The sequence below is a fragment of the Dasypus novemcinctus genome, chromosome 30 (genome assembly GCF_030445035.2).
Source record: "Dasypus novemcinctus isolate mDasNov1 chromosome 30, mDasNov1.1.hap2, whole genome shotgun sequence".
Lineage (NCBI taxonomy): Eukaryota > Metazoa > Chordata > Mammalia > Cingulata > Dasypodidae > Dasypus > Dasypus novemcinctus.
In genome coordinates this window covers 31,934,439-31,954,046 of record NC_080702.1, presented here as the reverse complement: position 1 = coordinate 31,954,046, position 19,608 = coordinate 31,934,439, and the positions used below count along the sequence as shown (strand labels likewise).

At 35.2% G+C, this 19,608-nt stretch overlaps 1 pseudogene; it reads left to right on the top strand.

The window, feature by feature from the left end:
• The window catches only part of LOC139437880 (olfactory receptor 7A10-like), a 39,645-nt pseudogene extending 25,511 nt beyond the window's left edge, over window positions 1-14,134 (top strand).
• Window positions 14,135-19,608: the final 5,474 nt, after the last annotated feature.

The following is a 19,608-nucleotide window of genomic DNA, read 5'->3' as shown; positions in this document are numbered from 1 at the left end:
CAAAAATGTTCCTAGTGGGTCAGTAGGTGTAATAGGGAATGGTGTCACTCCCATTTATACCCCTTGATTCTGGGGCCATGAATCCTTGCTATGGAATAAACAGCACCATAAACTGATCACTGATTTAGAGCACACACAACCACCTGCAGGGCATTGCCCCAGGCCTGCAAGGTATTGCCAACTATTTGGTGCTGTGGTTGAGTCTTCCACCATTCTTTCAGTTCAGCTACTTCAGGGAGATGGGAAACATAGTAAGACAACTGAATTCTATGGGCATGTGTCTATTCCCACAGATAATTTGTTGTGAAGTTGTTTCCTTAATCAGATTCAATGCTGTGTGGGCTGCCATGGTGGTATATAAGAATTAAGTTTGTCCATGGATGGCAGTTTTGGAAGAAGTTTTGCATGCAGGAAAATTAAACCCCTATCGGGAATATGTGTTTATTTCTGATAAAACAAATCCCTGCTCCTTCCATGGTGGTAGTTGTCCAGTGTAGTCAACCTGCCACCAGGTAGAAGTCTGATCATGTCGCAGAATGCTGCCATATCAGGGGCTGAGTGTGGGTCTCTGCTGCTGGCAGATTGGGCACTCACAGTGGCTGGAGACAAGTCCACCTTAAAGTCCTTGTTGCTGAGCCCATGATAATCTCCATCCCTACCTCCGTGGCCACCTTGTTCATGAGCCCATTGGGCAATGACAGGGGTGAATGGGAAATGAGGCTGAGAATTAGCCACAGAGTGAGTCATTTTATCCCCTTGATTATTAAAATCTTCCTATGTTTAAATCACCCTCTGTTATGCATTCATGTAGGACACAATTACTTTCATGTTTTTTGCCCACTCAGAAAGGTCTAGTCACATACATTGAACATACACCACTTTGTTACCAATTTTAAAATCATGTTTCTTCCAATTCCCTAACCATTCAGCCAAATCATTGGCAACAGCCAATAAATTAGTTTGCAACACATGTCTGGTCATTTCTTTTTCCAAGCAAAATGAACAGCCAGGTGTTCTGCTAAAATTCATAAAAAATCACAAAAATTCAACACTCCACGAGTGTTGGGGTGATTTTCACACCTTATCCAAACCTTGGGTGAGAGTTTTAACCTGCCTAGCACAGTGATGTGAAGACAACATTCCCCCTAACCTTTGGCATACAGGCTCAGCCCTCTCAGAGCAACAAGTTGACCACCTGTCTTTTCTAACTTTTGGGGAAAAATTCCAGCCTTCTCAGATTTCTAGGGTGCTAATCTTAATTGTCCTAAACCTTGGGGAATGTGCTTCACACTCTCTGTACCATGGGGCAGCAAAACTCTCCCAGAATATCAATGGGGAAACATCCACCCTCTTCAACTGCTGGAGCAAACTCACCCTGTCTCTATACATGAGTGGGGTTCCTCTCTTGGCCCAAGATAATGTACGAATTCCAGATCTCAGCTTCCATAGTTTTCCCCTTAATCCTCTTTCTCCTTCAACCTCTCCTTTCCATGTATCTTTTATTCCAGGCTGACAGTGGTTTTGTCCACACAGCTCTCTCAAAAAGTCTATTGGTTTAGCATGCAGGAAGCAGGGGTCCAAGCCATCAGACAGTAAGACTTTCCACAAGTCTTTCTGACATAACTTCATCTTCATTCCTGATTTACAAGTTCCAAGTTTAGTTAAGTCTTCCAATGGGCACTTTCATCTGGGAACTTGATCCCCAGAGGCTTAGAATTTCCAGAATCAGTTTCTGTTTTCCTTTACCCAACAGTTCCATCCTCAGCATATCTCTCATGGCTAGCATTTTGCTACAAGCTGCAAGCAGAAGCCAAGCCACATTTTCCAAGTTTACTTTGGAAATTTCTTCCAATAAATGCCCAGGCTCACCATTTTCAAATTCTGCCTTCCATAAAAACACCAGGAGTTAATGTTGCTAAGTTCTATGTATCTTTAAAGCATGCACTGCCTTTCATCCAGTTTCCAATAATAGTTTCATCATTTGCTTCTAAGGCATCATAAAAAGTCTCTCTAGCACCCATATTGTAATCAACAGTCTCTTCAAAGCACTGTAGGTCTTTTCTTCCAATCATCTCACAATTCCTCCAAAAAGTACCCCTTACCCACTTGTAAAACCAATCCAGCATTTTGGTAATTCCAAAGGCACTACCCCACTCCTGGTACCAAATTCTATATTAGTCAGCCAAAGGGGTACTGATTCAAAATACCAGAAATTTGTTGGTTTTTATAAAGGGTATTTATTTGGGATAGAATCCTACAGATACCAGACAATAAAGCATAAGTTACTGCCCTCACCAAAGTCTATTTGGAGCAAGATGGCTGCCAACATGTGTGAAGTTTCCTGGCTTCTTATGATCGGGCGGCTTACCTTTCTCTGCATGTTGACTTCCCAGTGTTCCAGCATAAGTCTTCAGCACCAAACTCCAACATCATAACTCCAACATCAGAAACCTCAACAACTCGTGTTTATCATCCCTTTGAGCCTAGTGGTCCAGTATCTTCAGGTGAATAAGAAAAGAACTATTGGAAGTTCTTATAGAAAACTCTTATTTTGTATAAATAAGATAAGACATACCTCCACAAGTATATAGGCTGATTTCTTTTCCACCCAAGAGTAAGATCACTTCATCTCTATGTATTGTTCTAATTTTCAGTCAACTAGAGTGGAAACTTGAACAAATAATTTATTTAAAGTTATTTTATAGGGACTTTTATAAAAGGACTCATGTGCTCTAGTTTTCCATCCCCTGATATAAAATGTGGTGTAAGAATGTGGATGAATCTAAGAAGTGTAAATATGAGTGAAAAAGCAGTTTTCTAAATCATATATTGAGGGGTTGCCAGTTATTTATTTGTTTTTATTGAGATAAAATTCATATAACTTAAAATTAAACCCTTAAATATACAATTCCATGGCATCTAGAACATACATAATGTGTAACCATCACCATTATGTATTCCAAAATTTTTCATCATGCTTGAAGGAAATTCTGTACCCATTAAGAAGTCACTCCTAGGCATCCCTTCCCTAGCCTCTGAGTAGAACTATTTTTTTTTTCTATGTCTTTGGATTTACTTCTTTTGGATAATTATGTAACCAGAAGCATGTTACATATGTCCATTTGTGTCTGGCTTTTTTCACCTACCATACTTTCAAGTATCCTCCATGTTGCAGCATGTGTCAGGGCTTCATTTCTTTTTTCAAATATATTTATTTTTAAAAGATATTTGCATAACATAAATATTACATATAAAATGCAGGGAATTCCCATATGCACTGATCCCCACAATCCCCACAATTACCCACATTAACATCTTTCATTAGTGTGGTACATTCATTGAAATTGATGTACACATGTTGGTGCATTGCCACTCAGCATGAACTATAATTTAGTTTGTACGTTATCTTCTCTCCCACACTATTATGTAGATTATGGCAAGATATATGATGGCCTGTATCTCTCATTGCAATGCCATTCAGGACAATTCTCAAGTCCCAAATATGCCCTCGTTTACACTGGTTTTCCCTTTTCCTGAACTCAGAACTTCCAGTTGACACTGCCTCCACATCAATGATATAACATCTTCCATTACTATAATCACAAACAAATTATGGTAGAATGCCTTTAAGTTGATTCTAGTCTGTGGTAAATTTATTTATATGACTGGATACTATGCATATAATGCATTTTGTTTATTCATTTTTCAGTTGGTGGGTATTTGGTGGTTTCACCTTTTGACTACTTTAAATAGTGCTGCTATGAACATTCCTGCAGATGTTTATGTTTAAGCACCTGTTTTCAATTTTTTGATGTTTATTTGTAGGATTAGAAATGCAGAGTCATATGGCAGTTTTATGTTTAACTTTCTGAGGAACTGCCAAAATGTGTTCTAAGGCATTGGCACCATTTTGCCTTCCTACAAGCAATGCACAAGGGCCGTATATTTATTAAAGTGTAAAATGGTGAAAATTAACAAATGAACAAGTAAAATTCAGAAGATAAAAGAAGTACAGGATACAAACCATTTACAGTTACCGGGTATCCGTCAGGGTTGGGACTTTAAATTACATTGACATGAGTCATTTTCAGGACTTGGCATTGTCCTGAATGATATTGTGGGAACAGATACAGTAGATTCTATATTCTGCTATAACCCACTGAATGGACGGCAAGAGACTGTAAACTACAGTGTAAACTGTAATCCATGCAGTGTAACAGTGATCCAAAATGTATTGATCAAATGAAATGAGTGTGACACACTGATGAAGGAGTTGGTCATGTGGGAGGGTTCAGGGTGTGGAGAGTGGGGGTACATGGGATCCTATTATATTTTTAATGTAACATTTTGTATGATCAATGTATCTTTAAAAATAATAAAATTTATTAATATGCAAAAAAATTAAGTACATTGAAACAAAGCTCTGGAGTAGGCTTCACCAATGTTCTTCTCAGCCCACAGAGTTTTCAGGTAGGTTTAACTTACATCGATATTACATGGCTATGGAAGAAAAGTGAATTCTGGATTTCAGTCATAAAGTTTCCTTCAAAATATCAGAGTCAGGGCAAGCCTCTCTCCATGGGATACAATTTCCCCATGCCTCTCCAACAAGGACACTTACATCATGGTCTGTGCTCCATAGAAAACTGAACTCTTAAGGAATTGGAAGCAATTGGATGGTTCACCTACTGGTTCATTTAAAATACATGTATTGTGCAGTTGAAATGTACCAGTCACTTTGCTAGGTACAGAGAAATAAAAATTGTGTCACCATTTTTATTCTTGGCATGCCTATAGAAAGCATATCTTGCCTATATTCACAAAAGGATGAGAAATTAATCCAGGAGGGATGGTTCTGCCAAATTTTCATAAGTTTCATATCATGTCCATGTGGATATCATCTCTACTTCCTTTGGATCATGACTTAGATGCCTTCTTCTCAGAAAAATTTAACCTCTCTTCTCCCAGTATAGCTAACTTGACTGATTTTCTAGGTAATATGGAAACACAGGTGTTTGTACTTCTCATTCATAATGCAGACCTCAACAAATGGGCATATACCCTTTACTGTAAACAATAATTCACCTCTATCACCAGTGTGGATTATCAAGTCACCTTTAAAACTATTGATATAATATTTTAAATATATAAATATTATGTTACATGGTATGTGATGTTATGAAATAAACTTTGAGTTTTATGTGTGAGCCTGCTTCTTCACAAAGGAAACATAATAAGTTGATGTGTTATCACTGTACCCGTGAGACCTCTAGATCTACATACATAACCAGAGACCATGCCTCTGAATCTATACTTCAATCCTCACACCCTATGTCCTCTTCACATGGGTGAATTTTACTGTTAAGATCCATCATTCAAACTATATGGAAGTAAACCATGATAAAAATACAGTTGTGAAATGATGAGGGTTTTTTTTTTGGGCCCATGAGTATTTGCATAAAACATTTTTACCTTAAGAAATTATAACCAACTATGTTCCTTATTTCTTTTTAAATTTAGTGTTTTTTTTGAGATACATAGATAAAAAAAAATGTTACATTAAAAAATATAAGAGGTTTCCATATACCCAACACACCATACCCCTCCTTCACAAACATCAACAACTTCTTTCATCTTTGTGGCATATACATTGCATTTGTTGAATACATTTTGGAACACTGCTGCACTGTATGGATTACAGTTTATATTGTAGTATACAGTCTCCCCCAGTAGTTTCAGCGGGCTAGGGCAGGATATATAATGCCCAGAATTTGTCCCTATAATATCACTTAGGACAACTCTGTGTCCTGAAAATTCCCCCACATCACATCTCTTCTTCCCTATGCCTGCCCTTGGGAACTATCATGGCCACTTTTCTCCACATCAATGCTATAGTTTTTTTTCCATAAGTAGTCACAATAGTTCTCTAGTAGAATACCAGTAAGGACACTCTAATCCATATTTTATGTTCTTTAACTCTTTGAAGAAGATAATGCACCCTAGAATTGACCAGAGAAATTATTATGGAGTAACTGAAATGGGAGACCAAAACCAAAAAAAGTTGACATCTCCTAGGAGGAAGAAGTCCAGAAGTCCAATGGGATAAATTATATAAACGGAGTGCCAAAGAATACTTCCATGCGTCAAAATTGGCATACATTTGCATTCTGTTTCTCTTTCCTAGTTCCAGAAAGCTGTGTGGTAGGGGTTAGAGATCAAAGGCTATTTCATTAATGAAGATCATAAGACTCTGGATCCTAAACGACAGAAACAGTAAATACTTCCCCAACACCACCTCACAACTTTATTAATAGTCTCGGTGATGTTAAAACAAAATTGCATCTTCCCAAGTGCTCATGAATGCCTCCATCTCCTTGTCATTCCTAAGGGAAGAGCTTCCAACTTTATTCATAATCCAAAGAAGAAATTGTGTCACTGAGATTGTGATGTTTCCGTGATAATTAATGGGTGAGTCACAGAATCTTTTCAAGTTTTGGGAGATGTGGTTTGGTGTCAAGGACCTCTTTTTTGATGGCAGCAACATGGAAAGAAAGTTAAGGAGAGTTTAATGACAAACTTCTTCCAAGTGGAAGTCGCTGACTCTGGAGCGAGATTCTGAGTACAAAAAACTATTCATTCTCCCATCTCCTCAGTCTGTTCTTGGCTCTCACTTATGGCAATATATGTTTAATCTCATTCCATCATTTGTTCTTTCAGTCAGGCAACATACAATTATTTAGCAACATTTAAATACATTACTAAATTATATTCTGGGAATGAACAAATGGTAAGACATTGTTCCTTCTTTTTAAAGGACTCACATTTTAACAGGGCGCTGCAAGATCTTTATTTGGTACAGCAATCCTAGTGAAGTGTTTCATAAAATTTATTACTTTTCCTGAAGAGTTTAGTGAAAGCTCCCCAGGTTCTCTTATCATTGTATCAAATCTTAAAAGAGGATTTGAAGTTCTTTTGCATGGATATTGGGCAAGAGGAAGAAGGAGAGACTATTGGCAGTCAAATTAAACATAAACTGTGCTTAGAAAATCACATTTCTTTACACATGAACAACAATAGTGGTCAGGGAATGAAAAGTGTTACATCAGCTTAGCCAGGTAAACAGCAGCCAAATAATAGGGAACTTTACATTTAGGCAAAAGAATTGATAATAATTCTGAAAGTAGTGGAAATTCATTGAAGGTTTTACTGCAGGTGAAGTCTATGATCAGACTAGACCCATGGAAAGTTCACTCTGGGTGAATGTTGTCCAAGTCATAGAGAGATGCAGAGGTGTGGAAGTAGCATAGTAGAAGTGGTTAATAGTATAAGAATGTTTTTCTTTCACGAATTGCTAAGAATATGTGATATACAGGAAAGTTACAACTAATGTAATTGAAGGACAATATTTATCAGTAATATTGCAATATTTTTCCATGAGTGTCAAAGAAGATATTTTATTAATTCTAAAGGACATTAATAGGGAACTATAAAGGTTATGGAATTTTTCCTTTTGGAGTAATGAAAACATTCTAAAATTGACTGAGGTGATGGCTTCACAACTCTGATGAAACTGAGAGCCATTAAGGGTATGCTTTAGATGAATTTTACAAATCAGGGGGCTATATATCACAGGGAATCTAGTAGTGGATTACTGACTATGGTTAACAGATCAAATATGAGAAAGTCACTCCTGAAATATAACATATATATAATACTAGTACAGGGTGATAATAATTGTGTGGTGTGGGCTTGGAGAAAAACACACCCAATGTAAGAAATGGGCAATAGCTATTAACAGTAGTCATGTTTTGACAATGTTTTTCCATGGTTTGTAAAAATTGTTTCACAATTTTATGGGAGCCCTCTATATTGATATACATGTTTCTTTTGTAGGTTCACAAATTTTATTATATATTTACTTTTTATGTTCATGTATGAAAGATAAACTTCAATTTAAAAAGTTTAAAAGAGTGGGAATGGAGAGGTTAGGAATAAATCTGTGAGCGATTACACCAAAATTCATAAAAATATTCACTCATTAAAATTAAACACAATCCTGTACATTTCATATTTGCTCTCTCATTTAACTATATGAAATTGGTAACCATATTTAGAATTTATAGTTCAATAATTTGACTCAGAGGAATGCTATTGTTTGTCTGAGGCATTTAGTGGAGTCTGGAGTCAAGCATACAGTTTGTTGCTTCCAACGTATTTGCATTTAACCAACATATTAAATTTTTAATAAAATGTATTTTGAATAGTGTTACGCTACATAAAATTTGTGAAGCTATATACAGAAAGTTTCCCACATTATGAATATCTCCCACCCAGTAGGCCCCATTAGATTAGGGGGTCATTTCTCTTTAGGTTTCTCTTGTCTGCGACAGTTTCTCAAGTTTTCTTTGTATTGATGACCACGATAATTTTGAGAAGATTGCTAGGCTACTTTTTTTTAACCAAAAATATGGACTTTATTTATTTATTTATTTATTTTTACCTATTCCTTTCTCTTTTTCTAAAAATGTTACATTAAAAAAATATGAGGTTGCCATATACCCCCCACCCCCTCTCCACACTCCTCCCACATCAACCACCTCCTTCATCATCATGGCATGTTCATTGCACTTGGTGATTATATTTCAGAGTACTGCTGCACCACATGGATACTGCTTTACATTGTAGCTGACACTCTCTCCAAGTCCACCCAGTGGGGCTATGGCAGGACATACAATGTCCAGCATCTGTCCCTGCAGTACCACCCAGGACAGCTCCAATTCCTGAAAGTGCCTCCACATCACATCTCCTCTTCCTTCTCCCTACTAGCAGCAGCTACCATGGCCACTTTCTCCACATCAATGTTACAATTACTTCCACTACTAATCAAAATAGTTCCATAGTAGAATATCAGTAAATCCACTCCAATCCATATTCCATTCCTCCAGCCTGTGGACCCTGGGATGGCTATTTCCACTCCCCCTCTATATCAAGAGGGGGCTTATGTCTCACATGGATGATGGATGCAATTCTCCTGCTTTCAGTTGTAGGTATTCTTGGCTCCCTGGTGTGATGGTTGACCTTCTTCACCTCCCTGTTAGCTGGCCAGGGTAGACTGTCTGGTTTATAGGGTACTTTTTAAAATGTCTCTTTGTTTTGGTTTGTCTAAGTTTTCTCTCAGGGACTATACAGGAGGTATAGATTTTGGGAGGAAGAACACAGAGTTAAAGTGATATTTTCATAAATCATTTCAAGGATGTGTGTGTGTGTGTATGTATCTTAATGTGACCTATCCTTGCTTATGCTAACTTTGCATGGCTGAGATAGATTTTGTTAGGTTTATCCACTGTAAATTTACTTTCTCCCTCTTTTTCATGCTGTACACTGTGTAAGCAAGTCACTATATGCAGTAGAAAATTGAGGAGTGAGGTGTTAATGGAGTTAATGAACTGACTTCTTAAGAGGAGAATATTGACACAAATTATTAAAAGTATCATGGGAGATGCTTTTCATTCTTTCATTCGTCTATCCAATCATTCATTATTATCATTATGACTCATGCACTTTTATTTTATACTTTAGTTTATGATCTAATACTAATTACTTATTGGTTGTTAAATTCTTTGAACTCTGGCTCTTGGGTGTCCCTGAAAGAAATTGCCATGCTGTCTTCCACAGTGCCTGTGCTATTTTGTATTCCCAAAGCAAAATGAGAATTTGTATTGCTCCTCATTCTCTCTGGTAATTGGTATTGGCAGTTTTATATATATTTTAACCATTCTAATAGGTGCATAGTAGTATCACAATGTTGTTATTTGCAATTCCTGAATGATGGTTTGAGTTAAAAACTTTCCATATACTTGTTTTATGTGTGTATATCTCCTTTGGTGAGGTTTTGTTCATATATTTCATTCATTTTTAATTGGATTCTTTCTTACTGTTGAATTTTAAGGTTTTTAGTATGTTTTGGATTCAACTACTTTATTAGATATGTGTTTGGCAAGCATTTTCTCTCATTTTGGTGACTTGCCTTTCAATTCCCTTAACAGTGTTTTTTCTGAGCTAATTTTTAAATAAATCCCACATGTAATGTGTTTTTCTTTAATGGATCATGCCTCATTTTTATTTTTTTTTGGTGTTTGGTTAAAAAGCCTTTGCCTATCCAAAGCTCTTTAAGTGTTCTATGGCTTTTTTTAGAAGATTTTTAGTTTTTCATTTTATATTTAAGAATATGATTTAAAGTTTTGTGAATGGGGTAAAATATGTATGCTTCATTTTTAAATACATGTGCAGCTTATTGTTCTAGCACCACTTTTTGGAAACACTGTCTTTTCTCCATTCATTTACCTTTGCTCCTATCCCTGAGATAAGTTGACTTTATTTTTGTGTGTCTATTTTTATTTTTGGGTTCTCTCCTCTGTTTCATTACTCAAGTGTCTATGCTATCATCAGTAGAATGTTATCTTGATTTAGTAGATTTATAGCAAATCTTTTTTGAATAATAATAGACTTCACGTTTAAGGAAATTTTAGATTTATAGAAATTACGGGAAACGGACTTGGCCCAGTGGTTAGGGCGTCCGTCTACCACATGGGAGGTCCGCGGTTCAAACCCCGGGCCTCCTTGACCTGTGTGGAGCTGGCCCACGCGCAGTGCTGATGCGCGCAAGGTGTGCCCTGCCACGCAGGGGTGTCCCCAGCGTAGGGGAGCCCCACGCGCAAGGAGTGCGCCCCGTAAGGAGAGCCTCCCAGCGTGAGAGAATGTGCGGCCTGCCCAGGAATGGCGCGGCCCACACTTCCCGTGCCGCTGACGACAACAGAAGCGGACAAAGAAACAAGATGCAGCAAATAGACACAGAGAACAGACAACCGGGGGAGGGGGTGGAATTAAATAAATAAATAAATCTTTAAAAAAAAAAATTACACTGAAAGTATTGGAAGTTTCCATATATCCCTCCACATGATTTCCTTTATTATTACCATTTTCATTATTGTGTATATTTATTTCAATTGATGAGCCAATATTGAAACATTAACACTACCCAAAGTCTAAATTTAACATTATGTGATCCTCCAATGTTGATCTTGTTCAGTATTGTGTTGGCTACTCTATGTCTTTTGCCTTTTCATAAAACCTTAGAATACTTTTGTCAATATCTACAAAAATAGCTTAATGAGAAATTGTAATTGAGTTGAATATATAGATCAAGTTGGAAAGGCTGACATCTAAACAATGTAAGAATTGTGAACCATAAATTGGTGGGATATAACATTATCAACTAGAATACAGTGCTTGTGCACAGTGCCCATTGACTTCATTTTATAAACCCTGTTCATATCTGATATGACTATTTCATCAACTTTCCCTCCATAACAGTCAGAGAGGGTATTTCATATATTTGTAATACAGTTAGGTCATTTTTGAATTCTTTGTATATCTTGCAAATGTATTTTTACTTCCATACATTAATGTTCCTCCTTTGTGTTGTCTAGTTCAAAGGGCTTTGGCAAATGCATAATTTTGTGTGCCTACGATTTCAGTATAATGCAGAATAGCTTCACCTTTCTAAAAATTCCCTGCATTGACCTATTCAGTTCACCTGCACTCCCTCTAATCCCCTGGCAATCATTCCATTGTCCCTGTTGTTTTGCTTTATCCCGAAGGTCATAAAATATGCTGATATCTTACAAATACAGTATTTTAGACTGGCTTCTTTAGCAGCAATTATTTGAGATTTATGCTTGTCTTTTGTAGTTCTTTTTACATATGCTTTATTGACTTCTGCATATATTTTTGGTCAGGATTCTGTTCAGATTTTTGCTTGTTTTTACATTGGTTATTTGCCTTCTTATTGTTGGATGCTAAGAGTTCTTTGTATTTTTGAATACAGATAATTTATTGGCTATGTGTTTTGCAAATATTTTCCCCAAGGCTTGGACTGTATTTTCAATGCCATTTACTGAGCAGATTTTTATTTTTATGTTTAATAATGTAAAACTTAGAAATTATCTTCTGCCATGGATCATGCTTTGGGTGCTGTATCTAAACACTCATTGCCAAACAATTGGCCTCTTGATTTTCTCATATTTTTCCAGAAGTTTTAAACTTTGCATTTTATTAGTAAGTGTGTGGTTCAAGTAGACTTATCTTTTCTTAAATGTATACAATCTCTGTCTAACTTCCATTTCTGTTTGCATGTGTGCATCCCATTGTTCCAGAACAAATTTTTGAAAAGACCACACTTTCACCAATGAATTGATCTTTTCCCTTTGTCTCATGCCACTTGAATGCATTTCTGTGGATCTATTTCTGGATTCTTCTCTAATATTAGTTTTTGTGTTCTTTTCAACAATATCACAGTGCTAGATTATTAAATTTTCAAATAAGTCTTGAAATCAGTTACTGTAGTCCTACAACTTTGTTCTTCTTCAGTCTTGTTTTGGTTATCTAAATATGGCAGGTGGAATAGGTCTTACAACTTTGATCTTTTTCTTTAGTATTATATTGGCTTTCTAGTGGTTTTCTTTGCCTTTTCATATAAACTTTATAATTATTGTTTCAATGTCCTCAAATAACTTGCTTGTATTTATAACTGGATTGAATTGAATGTACAGATCAAGTTGGAAAGACATTTCATTTTACTATATTGTGACTTACATATTTTAAAAGATAGTATTTCTAATTATTTATTTAAAACATTTCATTATAGAAACCTATATACAACTAAAATTATCCCATTTTATCTATTACCAAGTGTATAATATTTTAACACAAGTTAAATTCAGAATTGTGCTAGAATCAACAATAACCTCTTCCATAATTTCATCACAAGGTACAAAATGAGAGTTTATCATTTTTTTGTATAAAATAAATTCTTAAGAATTTGCAGCAAAAAGTGTTGATAGAGAAAATCTCTCCAATTATATACTTGCATGGCTAGTCAGAAATAGCATCAAGGGGAAGCAGGAATGGGGAGCAGGTAAACACCTGCTTTGCAAGTATGAGTTCAGGGTTCACTCCCTAGCACATCATTTAAAAAATAGAAGCAGGATGATTGGTTTCCCTGGTGTTTTCAGATAAGAGGCACTAGATCTATGCCTATATAAGAAGAAATTAATATAATGTGTTTACTCACCATAGCATTTAATTTAATCAGGTGATAGATTCTTAGGACTAAATTTGAATTTGTTTTATCTCTTTTCCAGCAGATGCATCAAGTAAATGAAATGGAAAACCAAACACACATTTCAGAATTTATCCTTTTGGGGCTCTCAAATGATATGAAAATCCAGTCACTGCTATTTGGGATGTTCCTGTCCATGTATCTGGTCAGCTTCATTGGGAACCTACTCATAATCCTGGCCATCATCACTGACTCCCACCTCCACAAACCCATGTACTTCTTCTCCAACCTCTTTTACAGATATGTTTTACCTCCACCATTGTTCCGAAGATGTTGCTGAACGCCCAGACAGAGATCAAAACCATAACTTATGAAAGCTGTCTCAGTTAGAATTTGTTTCTTTATCCTTTTGGAATATTAGATAATTATCTCTTTACTGTGATGGCCTATGACCACTTTATGGCCATTTGTCACCCCCTGCACTACATGGTCAACATGAACTTTCAGATCAGTAACCTCCTACTACTTGTATCCTGGTTATTGAGTGTTTTGCTTTCTTTTCTATGTGATTAAATGGTTTTGCAATTGTCTTTTTCTACAGAGTTGGAAATGTCTCACTTCTTTTGTGAAATTAATCAGATAATTTGACTTGCTTGCTCTGACAACTTCTTCAGAGACATAGTGATGCATTTTGATGCTGGAATTCTGAGTAATATTCCACTTCCTGGGATCCTTTTCTCCTACTCTAAGGCTGTATCCTCTATTTTGAAAATGTCATCATCTGGGGGCAAGTATAAAGTAGTTTCCACTTGTGGGTCTCATCTATCAGTTATGACCTTGTTTTATGGTACATGTCTTGGAGTTTATGTTAGCACTTCTGCTGCTACCCAAAACTCAAGGTGTAATGCAATAGCCTTGGTGATGTACACAGTGGTGACTCCAATGCTGAACCCCTTAATCTATAGTCTCAGAAAAGAGGACAAAAAGCAGTCCTTAAAAAATCTTACCACCTGAGATACATTATCTGTATAAAATCATATTTTGTGTCAAGTTTAGAAGTTTTCTCATAATTAACAGAAGTTGAACCTGGGGAATCTAAATCTAGGTACTTTTATTTGTACATAGAAAGATAGTGTGCTACGTGCCTAATTTCTAGAATTCTCTTTAAATTTTGCACATCAAATCACCACTATTTAAAGTAATTTCTTAATTTCTTTAAAATCATTTAACCTCTCTGATTGTATTCCTTGTTGAAGACAGAATCTTCTGTCTTGTATAATAAAATCGTTACTACTAGTAATTATTTGTTTTTTTCCTCTCTTTTTTGGATAATGAAAATTCTGTAACATTGATTGATGTGATGAATACACAACTCTGTAATTATACCAAATGCTTTTGATTGTAAGCATGTTAGATGGATTGTATGGTTTATGAATATGTTTCAATAAAATTGATTCAAAATGAAATATAGGTATTTTTCCACTGCCAGCTGTAGTCTTTCTCAAGGGTTATTCCTAAATATTAGTAAATAATATCAATACATTTTCATAAACCTGTTTTCTCAGTGAGCTAGAAAAAGTCTAATGCATTGTTCATCAGACTACTCCAGAGCCATCACTTCAACTGTAAAATCAGAATGGCATTTTGAGATTAGTAATTGCTCAGATTTAGTGTCAAATTTTGAAAAAAAAAATGTGATCTAGTATTCACTTTACATTATTTTACAAAGCTTTAATTTCATCATATTTTGTAATTTATTTATCCACAGGATCAGACTCTGATTTTGCTTTATCCACACATCGGACTGTAGTTTTCTGAGGTTCCACTTATGAGAATTTTGGATTTCATCATCATATGAGCCTACTGTAAAAATGTAGATCCTCAGGCTCCTCAATGTTGATAGTTTGTCAAAACTGCAGCTGTCATTTAAAATCCTCTGTTCTGGAATTTCTCTATTTTTTTTTTTTTTTTGCAGCTTAATGAATTCCTTGTGTCCAGCCAGATTAGGGATGAATTTAAAAGATGAAGGGAAATGTATAGGTATGAAAACATATATTAGAAATGAAAGATCACAATCAATTCTCTTTCTACACATCTGTGGGAACCATAAAAAGAAGGACAACCAGAATTTAAAAGTAGTAGAAGGAAGAAAATAAGATTCATTTGAGTGGAAAAAAATGAAACAGAAAATGGAAATAAAATTGGTGGGTCTAATGAAATTAAAAATTCTTGGAAAAGATAAAATCACAAAGGTTTAGATAAACTAAAAAGAAAAGAATAAGAATATGTGAATTACAAAATATAAAATGAAATAGGGGTCATTGTTAGATATTGCAGATATTAAAACAATTATGGTTGAATACTATGAAAAACTGTATGTCAATTATTTAGATAATCTACAATTAATTGACAAATTCCTAGAAGCACACACCTTAAGTAAATTGACTCAAGAAGAAATAGAAGACCTCCACAGAATTATAAAAAATTAAGACATTCAATCAATAATCAAAAACTCCCAATGAAATGAATTTCAATACCATGCAGCTTCAAAGTTGAATTCTATCAAACATTCAAAGAAGAATTAATTCCAGTATTTCTCAAACACTTCCAAATTTAAGACAAAAGATATCTTCCAAACTCATTCTGTGAGGGTAATGCTAATGCGATACAAAAACTACCTAAAGACTTAACAAGGAATGAAAATCAAAGACCAATTTATTTTATTAAAATAGATGCAAAAGCCGTAAACAAAAAAAAACCTAGTGTATTGAATACAACAGAATATTGAAATAATTGTCCTCCATGACCAAATAATATTTGTCCCAGGCTACAAGGGTTTTCAACATAATAAAATCAAAGAGTAGAGTAGAACAAATAGCATAATCAAGGGAAAAATCACTTGAAAATCTCTATTCACTCAGAAATTGCATTAGACAGAATCCAATGAACTTTCATGATAAAAATGCTCAGAAAAAATAAGAATGCTGGGTAAAGTCCTCAACATGCTAAAAGACATATAAATATATATATTTATATTATATATATATACACACAAACATATAAACAAATGTGTATATATATATACACCTAATTCTACACTCAATGCTGAAAGATTGAAAAATTTCCCCATGAGTACTACAACAAGACAAGCATGCCTGCTTTTACTCTTGCTACACAGTATTGTAGGGAAGTACCTGTCAAAGAAATTATGCAATAAACCTTTTAAAAAAGCATCTAAATTAGTCAGGAAGAATTAAATAATCTGAATTCAGTAATGACATTATCCTTTATATAGAAAGTAACCAAATTTCCCCAAGGAAATTTCTAGAGCTCATAAGTAAATATAACCAAATGCAAGCTATGAGATTAACACACAAGAATGAGTTTTATTATATTCACTAGCAAATAATATTCCCAAATAGAAATTTTTAAAAAATTCACAATAATATTTAAACAAACAAAATAACTAGGAATTATTTTACCTAAAGAAATGGAAGACTTAAACACTGAAAACTACAAAATAGTCCTACAAGAAATTAAAAAAAAACAACAATCCCTAAATAAATGGAAAGACAACCTGTGATTATGGACAGGAAAATTCGAAATTATTACGATGCCAATATTCTTCAGCACTTGGTATTAATCCCTGAGTACCATGGAGGCCCATCTCTTGGAGTCGAGTTCTACACCATGGGTTGGGGGAGGTAGTGCATTTATACACTAAGTATGTCTTACAAGGAGGCCACATTTGAGCAAAATGAATGTTTTGAATAGGTAACTCTTAGGCATTTTCTAATACTAGGTTAAGTTTCAGTTTCACCAGAAAAAGTTCAAAATTACAATCATCAGTAGCATGCTCGAGGAAAAATGGTAGGTCTTCTTTCACTAGGCACTGCCCTTGTATTCATGGAATGCTTGAACTTTTATTAAAGAATGTAGCAATACTCCCCAGGGTGGGAATTCAATATTTTTTTGATTAATACTTGGGTCTCCAGTCACCAAGACAATGAGCCTTGAACACTGGGACATATTGATATGCATTAGAGGCATGCCACAGTTGCACACTTCCATATATCCCTCAATTAACAACAACCCCTATTAGTGATCCTCCCCTGCCACATATGTGACACTTCTGTGATCCAAATCCCCACCAAAAACAAAGCCAATAAAAGACATATAAAATTTAAAAGAAAATGAAATATTTTAAAAAATAAATGAAATAAAAGAATTTAAAAAATTGAAATAACAATTTTTAGACACTGTTTTTCATCATGGTAAGATTTGTTGCATTATATGTATGGTAACAATTTCTTCCTTATATTTGTCCAGTGCCTTTTTTAAAACTTTATTTTCAAACAAAATTCACAATAAAGAAATGTCACAGAGAAATTATAGGTCTTTCCCATATTCTCCATGAAAGACACCTTGGGCAAATGTGTGAAATGTTCAGGACAATTAAATTTTTATGGCTAAGAGTTTTCAATATGAGTCAGCAGATCACTCATAGATTCCACTTATTCATGTCTTAACAGGATCTCTTCAGCTGCCAGAGAAAACAGTGTCTCAATTAGCAGGATTCCTGAGTGCTTTAGATATCCGGACCCTAAAAACAGTACAGGCAAACACAAGAATTCAGCACCATCTCAGTTGGCCTTACTCTGGAATTTATGATCCCCAGTGTAACAGGCTTTGACACATTTATAGTTTCCATACACATGGTTTTTCTACCCCTGTTATTTGATCTTTTAATAAGCATTACATTTGTTAAATATAGGTCCCAAAGACTTAAAACTTTGGTCTTTTCATGTGCCAGGTGAGCCCTGAATCTCAGCAGAGTTGTAATACTACTAAACAGTTCACAGAATTCATCCAGGAAAACTAAAGAGGAGATGATGAGGGAAAATGTCCATTTAAAGAATCACAGATTGTCAACAACTGCAAGCAAGATAGTTCCATCCATCTCTCCCATGGGACCTAAGCGCCTGCTAAATTAGAAAGAGTGGGTATCACTATCCCAATATCCTCAAGTTTGGGTAATGTACAATGGTCTAAAGTAGACTTGGTATTATTCTATTATACACTTATTACTATTCTAGTAAAGGATGAACTTTTATCATTGATGTAATGGCAGTGGCCACCACAGATTCTGATGGGAATGGGATGGAATAAAAGGTGTAGCTTTGGGGCATTTTGGGACACTAGATTGTCCTGCATGACATTGATAGATACAGGTCATTATATATTTTGTCATAACCCACAAAATTGTGTGGAGCAGAGTAAATCTATAATATAAACTATAGTCTACATTTAGTGACAATGCTGCTATATGTGTTCATCAATTGTAACAAATGTACCACATTAATGAAAGATAATGTTAATATGGAGAAGTGTGGGAGGGGGAGTAGATGGACAGTTGAGACTTATCTGGTTGTTTTTTTTAGTGTAACTTTTATGAAATCAAAACTTCTTTAAAAATACACATACAAAAAATCCAACCATAGGTAATAGTAGTATTTTAATATTTTTATTAGTTGTAACAAAGGTACCATAACAATATTAAGGATCATTAATATGGCATTATAAGGGATAGGGTATTTTTCTTTTTGTATTACTGAAAATATTCTAAAATTTATTGTGGTGATGAATGCAAAACTATGTGATTAAACAGTCACAGATTGTACACTATGGAAGGAATATATGGTGTGTGAATAAAACTTTTTTTTAAAAAACATGACAATAATACTTAGAGCGATCTCTAAATTAAATGTAATCCCTATCAAAATCCCAGGAGCATAAGGGAAGAAATATAAAACCCAACCTTCATTCATAAAGAAGTAAAATTCACCAGGACCACTGTAACCCCTTAGGGTGTGATATTTGCACACTTCTCTCTTGGCTTGTTTAGACTCTGAACTGCTTGCAGGGAAACACAGTACCTTATCCTTCTCTTCATTACCAGATAGTAGATGAGGCTTTACCATATCATATTGTTGAATGAATATTCATTGAATGACTGAGAAAACAATTCATTGTGTGAGTTGAACAGAAATTGCTAATTATGGGATAGAAGGAAGCACTGGGACAAGAGGAAACCCTCTTGTGAGATGGTGGTTCCATGTATGAGCCCAAAGCCCAGAGGAGACAACTTGGAGACATAAGAAATTTTAGTCTATCCAGAATCTTTCTCCAGAAACAGAAATAGAGTAATCATTTTGGGAAACCTGGCAAAAGTAGAGACTGACCTAAAGAGGTGTGATCTTCTCCTCGGAAGCAGGTGTTCACTGGAATAAGAGAGGAAATGGAGCTCCAAAGCTGTCAAATAGTTCAAAATTTCAAAAGGTTTCATTGCAATTTTCTTTCCTCTCTCCAGATAACTAAATATCATAGGGAATATTAAGACAAAAGAATATTTCACTAATGTGCCTTTTGGGAATGGAATCCCTAATTGCTTGTAAACTCTAAAAGATTCCCCATTCTCTATATCAAAT